At 34.5% G+C, this 14,766-nt stretch overlaps 1 protein-coding gene across 1 annotated transcript in view; it reads right to left on the reverse strand.

The window, feature by feature from the left end:
• LOC141289354 (epiplakin-like) overlaps window positions 1-14,766 on the reverse strand; it is a 165,527-nt gene that overhangs the window by 16,033 nt on the left and 134,728 nt on the right. The window lies entirely within an intron of this gene.

A 14,766-nucleotide genomic window follows, 5' to 3' on the forward strand; every position in this document is an offset into this window, starting at 1 on the left:
ATTCGGAAAAGTGTGTGTGTGTGTGTGTGTGTGTGTGTGTGTGTGTAAGTGTGTGTAAGTGTGTGTAAGTGTGTGTGTGTGTGTGTGTGTGTGTGTGTGTGTGTGTGTGTGTGTGTGTGTGTGTGTGTGTGTGTGTGTGTGTGTGTGTGTGTGTGTGTGTTTTTATCATGAACCTTGTGAGCAGTGGAAAACTAGAAATACGGGATTCTGATGTATTCTTGAAGAATGTCATAATAAAGAATCAATGACCAGACAAGCGTTTCACCCGTTGGTTACACAATCATGCATAAAAGTGAATGCGGTGCATTCTCTCTCTCCCTCCCTCCCTCTATCTCTCTCTCTCTCTCGCTCTCAGTAACTAGCAAAATAACATCAGAAGTATTTTTTTGGCATGTTGTACACAAAGCAGAATATTATCCATGTAAAATATTTTGCATGTACAAACTTCTTTTTGTTGCACAACTGCATTAGACAATATTTTCTGACATTCACTCAAGCCAGAAGTCACTCTCATACATACGTCCATGTGTATGGAAGATAATTCTGACTACAGTGAGTGAATGAAAATATCCTAACAGGTTAACTGTATTATCAAATGTCAATCAGTTTCTAGCTGAGGTTTCTGCTGCAGCTTAAACTGTACTGTTTCTTTAAAATGAATAACGAAAATTGGATTATAGTCAGATACATTATTTAGCAACCAATAATGGTTTGCTGGTTAAAGCTATCTGTATTCACTATTAAAATCACTTTATTACTGTGTAAATGCATAAAATAAGCCTTGAAGATATTTGAATCTAAGAACATCTCTTTTTTAGTGAATTTTAGCTCCACTATGCTGGCTTTCATATGTCACTATTTTAATGATTTAATAACAAGGATGTAACATCCTTGTTTAAACACCGAATTTTTTATGCAAATTTTCACCAAGTGATGTTTGTTTTAAATTATAGTATATCTTAGTTAACTGCTGCAGTTAATATGCATAAATATCATTCTTCTAGCAATGAGCCGGGGGGGAGGTTAACCCACCCACACACACACACACACAAAGGGCTACTAATGGCCTCTTCCTGTCCAAATTCCTTGGATGAAGACAGTGTCAGGTCTGAAACCATGAAGTCACATGACTCTGTGGTTCCAGGCACCTTTCTTAAAGAGCTCTTAAGTGAACACTACTTCAAATAAATACACCTTTTGAAGCTGTACTGTATATACAATGCATTATAACAATCATATAGGTATTCTAATGCAGAATGTAATGCTGTTTTTCAAACTTTTCATACCAAAAGTTTACATTATAATACCTAGTTAAATAGTATACATAATACTGCATAATTAATAAATTTTGAAGTGTTTTAATGTATTCTGTTTTTTTTTTTTTTTTTAATTGAGAATACTTGACAACACACAACTTATTCAGTATACAGTCATATCATAATGCATTATATATACAGAAAGCTTTACTGTTTTTGTGGATCACTCATTTACTTGCCCCACAACTTTTAAGTACCAGGCAAAGTTATTTATTGCAACACTGCTGTACTGTGGTAACATCTTCCTTATGTTTTGCCTTCTTCATTTGAAAGTCACTTTTCAGAAATGTCTAAATGCATAATGTAAATGTTTGACCAGTTCTTTAACCATCTGAGAAGTACATGACTATATACAATCATCCCCGTTCAAAGGTGTCCAAGTCAGCACTGTCTGCAAATATTTGCCTTTTCATAAAGCATTTTACCTCTTTATTGCTAAGAGGTGTGGTCAAGCAAGTGAGCATATGTTAAACAACATTCACAAGAGTGTGAATTATGTCACACACATTCAGTTACCTGAATATCCTTGCTCTACATTTAGTTAACACTACTGTCATTTTAAAGTAAATGAAAATACAATCACAGGGACTATCTTTAGATTTTTATCTATCCACAAAAAGTTTTACAACTACTTGAAATCGTTCTTACCTCTTTCTGTGGGTTTTGCAGTAAGTTCCAGTAAGGATCCAGTTAGAGTCCAGTTAATTCTGTGTTTTCTGCTCACTAAGGATTGATGTCAGACACGCTGTAGCCCCTTAACTGAAAAACTGAGTATGCTTCCTTCCTTTCCTCTGTTTAATATACTGATCAGTCCGAGCCAAACCACACCCTCAGGAACACTCCCCTCTCTTGGTGGAGATAAAACAAATACCTTGCAGCCAAGTTAAGGTATGGCTCTCTCCTTAATGTCGAACATGCAAACGAACCCAAAGCATGCAATAGCAATAATTAAAAACTGAATTAATGTTAACCATATAGTTTTTTTTTTTTTTTTTTTTTTTAAGTCAGCAAACACTATTATGTGTATGTTACTTTAAATAGGGTTACTGGGGGAAAGAACTGACTGCCATTCATTTTTTCCAGTGCATTCACAATTGCTGGCTGACATTTCAGACAGTGGTAGAGCAAGCTCAAACTTATGAAAACCTGTTCTTATGAGTGATTTTATCTTGCTAGTATTTTTTGCAGGTTTGCACACAGTTTCTGTTAATCATTTCAAATGATATAAACATAACTTACTGCATGCGATGTCTTATCTCTGTTGTGACAGAATACATGGTCATGTGAACAAGATCCTGTTTGACCTGCAGCTTTGGGTTTTGTGGTGCAAATGTCTCTGAGGGAGGGGTAAGTATCATACATTAAAACAGTATTACAGTCCTTGACAGTATTATTATATCATATACTGCTTATTCAATGGGCCGTTGAATCAAAGGAAAATAATGCACACCCAAAGTGGTGATGCGGTCACGACACGAAGTAGTGTGAGAGTAGGATTCATTTCTTACACATCTCATTCAACACCTATTTGCTAATTCCAAAACATAATTTTAGACCTAGCAACAGAAGCTTAAACCGTTGATAGCAGACTAATGCAGTTATTAATTAAATTATTAGACAGAGACAGAGATTTTAAGCGTGTGTGAATTACCTCAGTCTGTAACGTTACGTCTCTCAACACTGGTTCGGCAGCATCGTTTCTAATAATAGCGAAACTGCAAGTTCATCATCTTTAATAAGAGCGCCGTTATTAGTAAAAATGGCATGTAGCTTTTAAGTCGCTAAGCTATTTTACTGATAAAATCGTCAGAGCAACGCTAACAACACGTCTCTGTGCGAGTGTGTGTCTGCATTATGTGTGTGCGTTAGTAAGGGAGAGAGTGTAGAAATAACCGATGCTTTCCGTACATAATAAAATGTGATTTTGTGTCAAAAACATTTAAATAATTTGGCGTTTTATCCTATTGTTTACTTACTATATTCATTTGCTTGGTCAGTGTCCTTGTGGCTTTTGGTTCTTTTGTTGTTGTAGGCTGTAAGGACATGACCGAAACCATTTGGTGAAGTGATATGCACATGTAATGCGGTCAAGAAAATAATTGCACGTTCGCCAGCCAGTCAGATTCAAGCATTCAACAGCGTCGTAGTATAAGAAGAATTAATTTATTTTTCATTCAGCACTGACTTTTTTTTTTTAACTTAGTTCCATAAGCGCTTTATAAAAGATTGTTTTTAAGCTGAACTTCTCAAGCAGGTATAAGCAGGAGTGTGTGTGTTTTAGAATGTTGCTTTAATGGATGAAAAATGAATATCTTAGCTTCTTTTAGCCTTTAATGTGCAAAATATTTACATATTAGGAACAGAATCCTGTTGCTGAATTGACAGAACAGGGAAAGCAGAAATTCTTAAGGGTAAAGGCTGAGCATGTTTGTCAAACCCACACTGTCCTCTTCCTCTTGCCACTTTCTGTTGTTGTAGCTGTTCCAGACTTCTCAAGTATTTTAAATTCCTCATCTTTCAGTGAAGGCGGTTTGGTATGTTGACTCGCCCACACTGCTGCAGACAAGGTGACTGAAGACTGCATTGAATTGCATGCAAAGTCTTATCTCTGATTCTTGGTGGGGACACTTTCAATGGCCATAAAATGAGATCTTGCTCTACCTGCCACTCTTGGTTTTGGATAAACACCTTGAAGAAAGCAACAATTCCAGTTTAGATGGACAGGCCATTAATTAACAATGACATAAATTAGTTCACCTTAATTGAGCAAATAGTTCTGCATGTTTCAAGAGAATGGTTGGCTAACTGCACAGCAGAGTTGTTTAGACCTGTTAGGTTGATTAAAAAAATATGTCAGTTGAATGTTTTTGTTTCTGATAAACAATCTATTAACTGGTCCTGACTAAACAATTTCCTCTCAGATCTGTGAGGCATTTATGGGAGTTAGTAACGTCATTCTACATTGTTGCAATTCATGTTTAACTAATGTAAAGCCTCAGGGAAAATCTGATCTTCTGTCATCATCGTTAATTCGCATGTTACCGAAATGTTGTAATTATTTTAGTAGAGGTGCATGGGCAGAGCTCTGCCAAAGTCAAAGGTGTGGTTGTTAATGTGTGGTTTCATTCATTGTGCGGGTTGAGAGACTTGTAGGACTATAGGTTCAAGTGTTAAAACCAATTTCACTGTGCCAGCTTCTTTTGTTAGAGATGTTTCCAATAATTACATACATGTTCAAACAGCTCCAGAATTCTTGAGTACTTAAGATGTCTCGTTTGTCTTTCCGATCACTTAGGATGTCATCCCTCCCATATTTATAATGCAGTCAACAGGAACTGGCAGAGCAATGACCTAAGACTTGGCTAAAAGAAACAAGGTGTGGCAGTTTTACAGTCTGAAGTAGAAATGTTCTTGCCTGGAAAGAAAAAGACCTTGATAAGGTTTAGGCCTCAATTGTCATTCATTTTTCCACATAAAATGAACAAGTTGAAGAAGGCTGTGTGAAGGAGTTTTTTTCTTTTCATTCTTTTTTTTTTTTGTTTGTTAAACAAATAGTAATTGAGGTTCTTAATGTTTCATGAGCTGTTATATATAGCCTATTAAAGTTGTATTATTTTTATTTAAAGTACAGCACTGTTAAATACTTGAATCTGATTTGCTCACAAACGTTCTAAGGTGTGCAATTAATTTTAGGGTAGCGCACAGTTAAAGTAGTTCCAGGCATGTCCATATCACTTAAGTTATTACAGCCTATAACCAAAACTCACAAGACACTGCAAATAAATATAGCAAACAATAGGATAAAAATGCCAAATATTGCCAAATTATTTTTATTTTTATTTAACTTTTTATTATGTATGGAAAACATACTGATTTTATCAGTAAAATAGTTTAGCAACTTAAAAGCTACATGTCATTTCTTACTAATAACGGTGCTGTTCTTGAAGATGATTAACTTGTACGCTTAATCTCTCTCTGTCCGTCTGACAACTTCGTTGTTAACTGTATTAGTCTGGTATCAATGGCTTAAGCCTCCGTTGTTAGGTCTAAAATGATGTTTTGGAATTGGCAACAGAGATGTTGGATGAAATTAATCCGTAAGAAATTAATCCTTCTCACAGCCTTTAAAGGACAAAAACCTGAACAATATTTCTATTTGAGGTGTGGTAACTGTAGTATAAGCGGAATAATGGACTCTGGTCCGGTGAATTATTAGAAAATAATGCACACCCAAGGTGCAATAATTCAACAGCCTACACTCTGAAAAATAAAGGTGCTTCACGATGCTTTAGAACAGGGGTCCCCAAACTTTTTTTCTGAGCGGGCCACATCATTTTCTTTTCTTTAATGGAGGGCCGGGTCGGTTTATAAAATAAAATTCCATGGGGAGGACTGACTACTATTATTATTATTATTTTATTATGATTTTACCTGTATTTATTACACCTTTTAATGCTAGAATAGTTTATTATTTTTTTTATGTACCAGACAGACTAATTATCATTTCTTTTCAAAAGATATACAGGTGCTTCTCAGTAAATTAGAATGTCATGGAAAAGTTCATTTATTTCAGTAATTCAACTCAAATTGTGAAACTTGTGTATTAAATTAATTGAATGCACACAGAGTGAAGTAGTTTGAGTCTTTGGTTCTTTTAATTGTGATGATTTGGCTCACATTTAACAAAAACCCACCAATTCGCTATCTCAACATAATATAATGACATGCCAATCAGCTAATCAACTCAAAACAACTGCAAAGGTTTCCTGAACCGTCAAAATGGTCTCTTAGTTTGGTTCACTAGGCTACACAATTATGGGGAAGACTGCTGATCTGACAGTTGTCCAGAAGACACAAACATTGATTGCCAAAGAAGCTGGCTGTTCACAGAGTGCTGCATCCAAGCATGTTAACAGTAAGTTGAGTTAAAGAAAAAAAGTGTGGAAGAAAAAGATGCGCAACCAACCGAGAAAAACTTTGGGTAACTGGGAGATGAGTGAAGTTTTGCTTTTGCACTTGTCCCACAGCAGTAGCACCTAGTTTCACCTCAAATGCTATTGTCATTGCTCTGATTTTTCTAGCTGGCTCGCGCATCACCTGTTCAATCGCGATGACACATTACGTTGAATGTACCATTCTGTTAGTGAATTTAACAAATAATTATACCTATGTTAATAACTAAGGGAAATTTTTGTTTGAAAGCTAACCTTTATTATCAAATACCGAAATGATATAAGTAAAACATATTTAAAATTACATTGTTCAGAGGGCCGGTCCAAATGCGGGGGCGGGCCGCATTTGGCCCCCGGGCCTTAGTTTGGGGACCCCTGCTTTAAAAGAACCTTTTTTGTCTAAATGGTTCCATTAAGAACCTTAAACATCTGAAGAACCTTTCTGTTTCACAAAAAGGTTCTTTGTGGCAAAAGAAGGTTCTTCAGATTATGAAAAGGTAAGAAAGAGATGGTTCTTTAAAGAACCTTTGACTGAATGGTTCTTTGTGGAACCAAAAATGGTTCTTTTATGGCATCTCTTGAAGACCTTTATTTTTGCACCTTTATTTTTAATAGTGTATTGTCAGTTATTTCTTACATATAATATAGCCTATAGCCTATATAGACATAACTCACATTTTAATTTCTAGCAATACACATCAAAATTAGTAAAAGTAAAATAATTAAAACATAAATGAAAACAAAAGCAGAAAAATGCCAGCCTTTAGCTGTAGGAGCTTTTTTTTTTTTAATTAACTAGTAAAAAAAATAATAATAATTGTGTGTGGGTGCCAGAGGAAATGATAAGTGTGTTCATGAGCAGTGTTGGGGAGTAACTAGTTACAAGTAACGGAATTACGTAATTTAATTACAAAATAAATGTAATTGTAATTAGTTACAGTTACTGAGAAAACATGTGTAATTAAATTACAGTTACTTCTGAAAAATGCCGGTGATTACAAAGGAGATTACATCTGAATTTTTCACACACTCGCCCCCACTTACAGATCTAATTGACTTCTTTCATAAATTGCATTGACTGCTCTAAAATGAGGGCACCAATGTTTCAGGAGTTTAGAACACAGAATAGGACACATGCTTATTCGATAACTGTTTTATTTCATATTTGGGTTTATAAATAAACTTTACTTTTTAAGAATGTTTTTTCCAAGGCATTGTTGCTTGTGTTTCCTGTCATAACTATGCAAACATTTAATTTCAAACCCAGTATCACAGCTATTAAACTATTTCTTATGATGTTATTTATGTTATATATAGTGCAACTATGCTCACAGTGATCCTAGTTTGATTCCCGTCTAAAAGGCATAAAAAGAGCCCCCCCCAAAAAAGTAAATAAATAAATAATAATAAAAAAGTCTGAATTTGTGGTGACTGTGCTTTAAATTAAATTATTACACGGTACTGTGGAATGCTTGATTCTGATTGGCCAGTCACGACATTCAGGGCAACTTAAGTCAGTGCTATATGCTTGATAATTTTTCTTGGCGGAAGCTTTGTGTTTGGGTAGCTAATAAATTATTAAAGCTTAATTCAATATTATGTGGAGAATTTCTTAATTCTGTCATCCTGGTATCGTGGACTCACTCTGTTGTTTCATACAAATGCAGCTGCTGCCATTTTTTTTGTACACTGTAATGGATTATAAAATAACAAACAAACTAGTACTACTTCCTTAATTATTAATGTGGTGAAATGTTGTGTAAGACTGCACTGTATATCTAATTTGAACTTGCCGTTTGCTAGCAACTGATTTCTTCATGGAAGCTTTGCGTTCAAATATTTCAACTCAGATCAGTGTTTCGTATCTAATAATTTTGACCTAAACATCTAAATAATCTATGAAGCAGTTGTGTAATAAGTGGGATAATGTTGCTGATAATGTAGCCAGCCAAAAAATAAAGATGTATATTATCCCTTACTTAATTCAAGTGATGAAGGATTTTGAAAGTCTGACAATAATCAATGTTGAGTGCTACTGTAAGATTAACTCTGCCTGGTTTAAATGTTTCAAAATGAATAACGGTTGAAAATATTTGAAATTTAGAAAAGTAATCAAAAAGTAATTATTACATTACTTTTATAAAGTAATTGAAAAGTTACACTACTTATTACATTTTAAATCAAGTAACTTGTAATCTGTAACCTATTACATTTCCAAAGTAACCTTCCCAACACTGTTCATAAGTTGTTCTACAATTAACTGAATATCAACAACAGATTGTCAAAAATGACAAAACAGAGGTGAGGCCAGGTCATAATCATTATTTATAATCATTTTTAATAAATATAATTGTTTTGGATACTTAATTCATAATGAAAGTAAATACTTCATAGGGTTACATATCCTAAACAGTTTCAGTAATATCTTTCCTGGAAAACACTTGAACACATAGCTGTTAGAAAGAGAAAGAAAAAAAAAAAAAAAAAAAACTAAGTTGATAAATGACTGAAAACTGACATTAAGGCTGTCTTCAAGTTTACTTATTACCAAAGCCTTCAGAATACAAACATATTTGTATTGCAGTGAAAGTGTTTTCTGAATGTTGCAAGAAATGACAGTAATACAAATAAATTACAAATGCTGTATTTACTATTATGTGACCATAGACCGGTCATAAGGGTCAGTACATCATCTGCAAGATGAATAAATAAACGTTTTGGTTTGTTAGGATAAGACAATATTTGGCTGAGATACAACTATTGGAAAATCTAAGGGTGCAAGAAAAAATCGAAATATTGAGACAATTAAAGTTGTCCAAATGAAGTTCTTAGTAATGCATATTACAAATCAAAAAAATTATTTGTTTTATATTTACGGTAAGAAATGTACAAAATATCTTCACTTAATATCCTAATGATTTTTGGCATTAAAGAAAAATCGATAATTATGTCCCGTACATTGTATTGTTGGCTATTGCTACAAATATATCTGTGGTACTTATGACTGGTTTTGTGGTCTAGGGTCATAATAATATAAGCTATAACAAAAACACTGGTTCACCAGCTACTGTGAGGTGAATTATTAACCTTAGCACTGAAGAGATTTACATATCAGCGACTGGATGCAAAGTAATTGATTTAGTAAGGTGTCTGATGCCGCTATTTATTATGAATAGTAACAAATGAAGGCTTGTGACTCTTGCTTCAATAAAGTGACAGTAGAAAAATCATTTTCCACTGATATATATTTGTTTGGAGGTTGGGTGAAATGTTTAACCCCTCTCTCTCTCTAAATAAATGAAATATATATAGAGAGAGAGAGAGAACCTCTCTGTCCCTGAAACCCCACCCCAGTGTCATTCACCCAGGCCGCCCCAGCAGACTCTAAACTACGCCCAGATAGTGTCGGAACAGCAGCCACCCTCATCATCATGAACTTTCCATTAGTAATGTGGGAAACATTTAATGACTGAAGGAGGTAGCTCACCTTTGTTAATCTTTTAGTCTTTATATCATTTATATCCAATTTAACTATAGCTCAGATCTTGGGAACATGTCGTAGATTATGCCATATGAAATATAAGCCCCTCCTATTTCGGTGCATTTACTATCAAATCTAAGTAACCCCTGCCTGATCACAGCCAAATCGATGCGATCAAATCAATTTAAGTCTATAAAACATTTTCATGTACAGTGAGGGAAAACATTATTTGATCCCCTGCTGATTTTGTACATTTGCCCACTGACAAAGAAATGATCAGTCTATAATTTTAATGGCAGGTTTATTTGAACAGTGAGAGACAGAATAACAACAAAAAAATCCAGAAAAACGCATTTAAAAAAATTGATTTGCATTTTAATGAGTGAAGTAAGTATTTGATCCCTTCACAAAACATGACTTAGTACTTGGTGGCAAAACCCTTGTTGGCAATCACAGAGGTCGGACGTTTCTTGTAGTTGGCCACCAGGTTTGCACACATCTCAGGAGGGATTTTGTTCCACTCCTCTTGTCAGATCCTCTCCAAGTCATTAAGGTTTCGGGGCTGATGTTTGGCAACTCAAACCTTCAGCTCCCTCCACAGATTTTCTATGGGATTAAGGTCTGGAGACTGGCTAGGCCAGTCTTGAGCCACTCCTTTGTTGCATTGCCCGTGTGTTTTGGGTCATTGTCATGCTGGAATTGTCATGCAGGAGGTTCTCACACAAGATTTGACTGTACATGGTCCCGTCCATCGTCCCTTTGATGCGTTGCAGTTGTCCTGTCCCCTTAGCAGAAAAACACCCCCAAAGCAAAATGTTTCCACCTCCATGTTTGACGTGGGGATGGTGTTCTTGGGGTCATAGGCAGCATTCCTTCTCCTCCAAACACGGTGAGTTGAGTTGATGCCAAAGAGCTCGATTTTTGGTCTCATCTGACCACAACACTTTCACCCAGCTCTCCTCTGAATCATTCAGATGTTCATTGGCAAACTTCAGACGGGCCTGTGCATGTGCTTTCTTGAGCAGGGAGACCTTGCGGGTGCTACAGGATTCCAGTCTTTTCATGGTCTGTTACCAATTGTTTTCTTGGTGACTATGGTCCCACCTGTTTTGAGATCATTGGCAAGATCCTCCAGTGTAGTTCTGGGCTGACTCCTCACTGTTCTCAGGAGCCAGAAATCTTGCTGATTGACAGAGGATCATATACTTATTTCACTCATGAAAATGCAAATCAATTTTTTTAAATGCATTTTTCTGGATTTTTTTTGTTGTTATTCTGTTTTTCACTGTTAGAATAAACCATCAACATTATAGATTGATAATTTCTTTGTCAGTGGGCTCACGTACAAAATCAGCAGGGGATCAAATAATTTTTTCCCTCACTGTAGATGGACTCAGCACTGTTAAATCATATATTAAAGTTAAATGAAATAGTCAATTACATAACATCGTTTAGCAATTCAACATATGATAATAATCAGAAGGGAACTGATTTAGCAACATATTAATGACATTTTGGAAAATAAAGCAAAACTACAATCTATAGACACAAAAAAATGCTAAACAAAAACCTCAGAGAAAATGATTTGACCATGACTGTAAAACAATAAGAACAACAAATAATTTCAAATCAAAAACACAAAGATCCAATCAACTCGAAGTTATGCCTAAAGCACTCAGAACTTCTGAAACAATACAAAACACACTGAGAGGAAAAAGGGTTATTATAACAACACACTTCAAAAGATTGAAAACACAATTGAGTTCAAGTGTTTTTCCTAAGGTTTGGGGGACAGGGCTACACAGAATCTGTGTAACCAGTAATTTGGGAAAAGTATTTTGTTCTATAATCAGGATTTCATCTTTTTTAAAGCAGCACAATGTTAACAGCAAATCTCAAATTGGCTTCCTCCCTACCAGTCAAAAGTGTTTGAACAGTAATTTTTTTTTTTTTTTTTTTTTAAAGAAGTCTCTTCTGCTCACCAGGCCTACATTTAATTGATCCAAAGTACAGCAAAAACAGTAAAATTTTGAAACATTTTTACTATTTTAAATAACTGTTTTCTATTTGAATATATTTTAAAATTTATTACTGTGATCAAAGCTAAAATTTCAGCATCATTACTCCAGTTATCAGTGAAATCATTCTAATATGCTGATTTGATGTTCAAGAAACATTTATTATTATTATTATTATTATTATTATTATTATTTATTATTATTATCAATATTATATGAATATATATAAAGTTTCTTTGATGAATAGAAATATCCAAATAATCAGCATTTATCTGAAATAAAAAGCTTTTGTAACATTATACACTATACCATTTAAAAGCTTGGAGTTATTTTTATTTTATTTATTTATTTTTGGAAAGAAATGATAAAAATTAATACTTTTATTTAGCAAGGATGCTTTAATTTAAACAAAAGCGATGCAAAAGACATTTATAATGTCACAAAAGATTCTACTCAGCTGTTTTCAACATAATAATATTATTAGAATGATTTCTGAAGGATCATGTGACTGGAGTAATGATGTTAAAATTCAGCTTCGAAATCAAAGGAATACAATACATTTTTAAATATATTCAAATAGAAAGGAGTTATTTTAAATAGTAAAAATATTTAAAAATGTACTGTTTTTGCTGTACTTTGGATCAAATAAAAGCAGGCTTGGTGTGCAGAAGAGACTTTAAAAACATTCAAAAACTTGACTGGTAGTGTAAATACGGTCATGATTGGACCTTGGAAGTCAGCATCCAAAAAACTAAGAGTACGATATTTTAGAGAAAAAACAGAAATCAAGAACATACATATACCATTCCTTGATTCACTGTAAACAGCATCACACTTTAACACACTTCACAGTATAATTATCTTGGTCTGGTTTTAACAGCCTTTGAAAATTTCAATTTGCCAATTAAAACATTACTTATAATAGCAGGCCACTGCGCACCATAGAAACAAAATCATTCAAAATAAACATTCCCATCAGAATTTGGACACAGATTTTTGATTGTGTCATACTGCCTTTTGCTTTATATGAAAGTGAGCCATGAGTAATACAGCCATAATGATTGGCACAGACATCCTTGAGAAGGTGTAAGTAGAGTTCCGTCAAAGTATCTTTCATGTCCACAGAAACACACCTAGCAACGCATGTAGGGCGGAACTACGCTTCCCCTAAATCTAATGATTAAAAAATGTTCTTATTCACTTATACTCTAGTTCGGAAGATTCTCTTAATTTTAAAGCACTGAGTGTTTGAACAAGTCATCTTTGTGTAATGGTGTCAGAACTAACAAACTAAAAATAAAAAAAGTGTCACTAAAGAGAAGGAGACATACAGTATTAAAAAGAACAAACCAAAAATCAAGTCGTCTCCAATGTTACTTGAGACTAAACAGAGAGTACAGTCTGGATGGCTATCTCGTCTCAGTCAGGAATATAACAGACATTTACTGACTAAGCACAGACCTAGTGACCACCAGCTGGTCATAGAAAGAGGACAAAATAAGAAGATGTGGTTACCTAAAGAAGAGCAAATCTAAAATAAATGTAGATCAGGAGCAGTCAAGATGGAGGCGTACTTCCTCCTCCACTGTGACAAATACACATCCTTAGGATTAGTATTTCCAGAATGAAAAATTCCAGATAGTTTACTCACCCCTATGTCATCCAAGATGTTAATGTCCTTCTTTCTTTAGCTGAAAAGAAATTAAGGTTTTTGATGAAATCATTCTAGGATTTTACTCCATGTAGTGGACTTCAATGGTGCCCAGCGGGTTGAAGGTCCAAATTGCAGTTTCAATGCAGCTTCAAAGGGCTCTACACAATCCCAGTTGAGGTATAGGGGTCTTATCGAGCGAAACGATTTGTAATTTTCTAAAAAATAATTGCAATTTATATACTTGCTCATTTTGGTACGTGAAACTCTTATTCCTCGGCTGGGGTCGTGGAGAGCCCTTTACAGCTGCATTTGAAACTGCAATTTGGACCTTCAACCCATTGGGCACCATTTAAGTCAACTATATGGAGAACAATCCTGGAATGTTTTCCTCAAAAACCTTAATTTTTTGACTGAAGCAAAAAGGACATGAACATCTTGAAAGACATAGGGGTGAGTAAATTATCAGGAAATTTTTATTCCTTTAAGAGACTCACTATACAGTCAAATACAGCAGGTTTTTCATGAGTTTGTCACTCCATGAAAATGACAAATTTAGAATATTACTTGAAGGACCTACTTCCTCTTTAGTAGCAAATCATATTTGTAAATATCACAAACTAACAGGTAATCAGTGAACACATCTGCATTAGCAGCACCATTAATGTTTATATAAAGAATGTAAAGTTGAAGTTATTTTACCAAAATAAGAGGGATCATATAAATGAATGTTATTTTTTATGTAGTACTGACCTGAATAAGATATTTCACATAAAAGACATTTACATATAGTCCACAAGAGAAAATAATAGTTGAAAAATGACCCTCCCTGTTCAAAAGTTTATATACACTTGATTCTTAATACTGTGTTGTTACCTGAATGATCCACAGCCTTTTTTTTTTTTTTTTTTTTTTGCTGTTCTTGTTCATGAATCCCTTGTTTGTCCTGAACTGTTAAACTGCCCGCTGTTCTTCAGAAAAATCCTTCAGGTCTCTCAAATTCTTTAGTTTTTCAGCATCTTTTTGTATTTGAGCCTTTTCCAAAAAATGACTATATGATTTTGAAATCCATCTTTTCACACTGAGGGACTCATATGCAAATATTACAGAAGGTTCAAACGATCACTGATGCTTCAGAAGAAAACTTTTTGAATTTGAAGATCAGGGTAAATGTAAATATTTTGTCTTCTGGGAAACATGTAAGTATCTTCTGTAGCTTCTGAAGGGCAGTACTAAATGAGAAAAAAATATGATATTTAGGCAAAATAAGAAAAAATGTACATATCTTCATTCTGTTCAAAAGTTTACACCCCTGGCTTCAAATGCATCGTGTTTCCTTCTGAAGCCT

Source organism: Garra rufa, chromosome 17 (assembly GCF_049309525.1).
Source record: "Garra rufa chromosome 17, GarRuf1.0, whole genome shotgun sequence".
Taxonomy (NCBI): Eukaryota; Metazoa; Chordata; class Actinopteri; order Cypriniformes; family Cyprinidae; genus Garra; species Garra rufa.